Source organism: Neovison vison, chromosome X, assembly GCF_020171115.1.
Source record: "Neovison vison isolate M4711 chromosome X, ASM_NN_V1, whole genome shotgun sequence".
Taxonomy (NCBI): domain Eukaryota; kingdom Metazoa; phylum Chordata; class Mammalia; order Carnivora; family Mustelidae; genus Neogale; species Neogale vison.
In genome coordinates, this window is record NC_058105.1 from 51,155,156 (window position 1) to 51,158,474 (window position 3,319).

General features: G+C 41.5%; 1 pseudogene; it reads left to right on the forward strand.

Annotated features, from left to right (window-relative positions):
• The first annotated feature begins 609 nt into the window (after positions 1-609).
• LOC122897216 lies at positions 610-2,097 on the forward strand (annotated as a pseudogene).
• Positions 2,098-3,319: the final 1,222 nt, after the last annotated feature.

Here is a 3,319-nt window from a genome sequence, read left to right on the forward strand (position 1 = left end):
ATCCTCTCCAACACTTGTTGTTTACTGTGTTGTTAATTTGGCCATTCTTACTGGTGTCAGCTGGTATCTCAATATGGTTTTGATTTGAATCTCCCTGATGGCTAATGATGGTGAACATTTTTCCATGTATGTGTCAGCCATTTGTATTTCTTCTTTGGAGAAGTATCTGTTCATGTCTTCTGTCCATTTTTTTACGTGATTATCTGTTTTAGGTGTGTTGAGTTTGAGGACTTCTTTATAGATCTTGGATATCAGCCTCTCATCTGTAGTGTCATTTGTGAATATCTCCTCCCATTCTATGGGTTGTCTCTTTGTTTTTTTGCCTGTTCCCTTTGCTGTGCAGAAGATTTTGATGTTGATGAAGTCCCAAAAGTTCATTATTGCTTTTGTTTCCTTTGCCTTTGGAGACATATCTTGAAAGAAGTTGCATATTCTCAGACCACAATGTTTTGAAACTGGAACTCCACCACAAAAAGAAGTTTGGAAGAAATTCAAACACTTGAAGCTAAAGACCACCTTGCTTAAGAATGTTTGGATCAGCTTTTTTTCACAATGGGTTTGCCACCAGAACAGAGGTTTCATGAAAACCACCACTCAACCTAAGCCAGAATGGGGAAGGAAAAGTCTCATATCAACATTGTTGTCATCGGACACGTAGATTCGGGCAAGTCTACCACTACTGGTCATCTGATCTACAAATGTGGTGGGATCAACAAAAGAACTTTTGAAAAATTTGAGAAGGAGGCTGCTGAGTTGGGAAAAGGCTCCTTCAAGTATTCCTGGGTCTTAGATAAATTGAAAGCTGAACGTGAATGTGGTATCACCATTGATATCTCCCTGTGGAAATTTGAGACCAGCAAGTATTATGTGAACATCACTGATGCTCCAGGACACAGAGACTTTATCAAACACATGATTACAGGCACATCCTAGGCTGGCTGTGCCATCCTGATTGTTGCTGCTGGCATTGGTGAATTTGAAGCAGGTATCTCCAAGAACGGGCAGACCCGTGAGCACGCCCTTCTGGCTTACACACTGGGTGTAAAACAACTAATTGTTGGTGTTAACAAAATGGATTCCACTGAGCCACCCTACAGCCAGAAGAGATACGAGGACATCATTAAGGAAGTCAGCACCTACATTAAGAAAATTGGCTACAACCCCGACACAGTAGCATTTGTGCCAATTTCTGGTTAGAATGGTGACAACATGCTGGAGCCAAGCGCTAACATTCCTTGGTTCAAGGGATGGAAAGTCACCCGTAAAGATGGGAATGACAGTGGAATCACACTGCTTGAAGCTCTGGATTGCATTCTGCCACCAACTCGTCCAACTGACAAGCCCTTGCGTCTGCCTCTCCAGGATGTCTACAAAATTGGTGGTATCGGTACTGTCCCTGTGGGCCTAGTGGAGACTGGTGTTCTTAAACCTGGCATGGTGGTCACCTTTGCTCCAGTCAATGTTACAACTGAAGTCAAGTCTTTTGAAATGCACTAGGAAGCTTTGAGTGAGGCTCTTCCTGGGGACAATGTGGGCTTCAATGTCAAGAACGTATCTGTCAAAGATGTTCGTCATGGCAATGTGGCTGGTGACAGCAAAAATGACCCACCAATGGAAACAGCTGGCTTCACAGCTCAGGTGATTATCCTGAACCATCCAGGCCAAACTAGTGCTGGATATGCACCTGTGCTGGATTGTCACACAGCTCACATTGCTTGCAAGTTTGCTGAACTGAAGGAGAAGATAGATCATCATTCTGGAAAAAAGCTGGGATATGGTCCCAAGTTCTTGAAATCTGGTGATGCTACATTGTTGATATGGTTCCTGGCAAGCCTATGTGTGTTGAAAGCTTCTCTGACTATCCTCCTCTGGGTCGTTTTGCTGTTCGTGACATGAGACAGACAGTTGCTGTAGGTGTCATCAAAGCAGTGGACAAGAAGGCAGCTGGAGCTGGCCAGGTCACCAAGTCTGCCCAGAAAGCTCAGAAGGGTAATTGAATATTATCCTCAATACCTGCCACCCCAGTCTTAATCAGTGGTGGAAGAACAGTCTCAGAACTGTTTGTGTCAACTGGCCATTTAAGTTTAATAGTAAAAGACTGGTTAATGATAATAATGCATCGTAAAACCTTCAGAAGGAAAGGAGAACGTTTTGTGGACCGTGTGTGTGTGTGTGTGTGTGTGTGTGTGTGTATGTATGTATGTGTGTGTAGCAGTTTTAAGTTATTAGTTTTTAAAATCAGTACTTTTTAATGGAAATAACTTAACCAAAAATCTGTCACAGAATTTTGAGACCCATTAAAACAAAAGTTTAATGAGAAAAAGAAAGAAAGAAAGAAAGAAAGAATGTTTGAATCAACCAGGAAATCAAAGAATAAATTGAACACTTCATGGAAACCAATGAGAATGAAGATGCTTCAGTCCAAAACCTATGCAGTGTAGCAAAGACGGTCCTAAGCGGGAAGTACATAGCCATCCAAGCCTCCCTCAAAAACAAACAAACAACAACAACAACAAAAAAAAAAAAACCAGAAAAAACAAAATGCACCAGCTGTCTTTATACCTTAAAGAACTGGGGAATCAACAACAAATTAAGCCAACCCCACACACAAAAAGGGAAATAATCACGATTAGAGCAGAGAAAAATGACATAGAAACTAGAGATACAGTAGAACACATCAATGAAACTTGAAGCTGGATCTTTTCAAGATTTTATTTATTTATTTGACAGATAGAGATCACAAGTAGGCGGAGAGACAGGCAGAGAGAGAGGGGGGAGGAAGCAGGCTCCCTGCTGAGCAGAGAGCCTGATGCAGGGCTCCATCCCAGGACCCTGGGATCATGACCTGAGCCGAAGGCAGAGGCTTTAACCCACTGAGCCACCAGGCGCCCCTGGATTTTTGAAAGAATCAACAAGATCGATAAACCACTGGCCAAACTCATCCAAAAGAAAAGTGAGAGGACCCAAATTAATAAAATTATGAATTAAAAGGGAGAGTTTTTTTTTTAAGTCGACTTGATACTCTGTGTGGAGCTCCATGTGGATCTTTAACTCACAACCCTGAGACAAAGATGTGAGCTGTGTTCAAGACTCAAACACTGAACTGATTGAACTACCAGGCACCCTTCATTATTTTTGTTGCCTGAATAACAATCTATTGTCTATGTATGCATCATACATATATCACATCTTCTTTATACATTCATCAGTCCATGAACATCATTCAGGTTCTTTCTGTAATTTCACTGTTGTTGATAATAATGTTATAAACACAAGGGTGCATGTATCCCCCAAAATCAGTATTTTTGTATCATTTGGG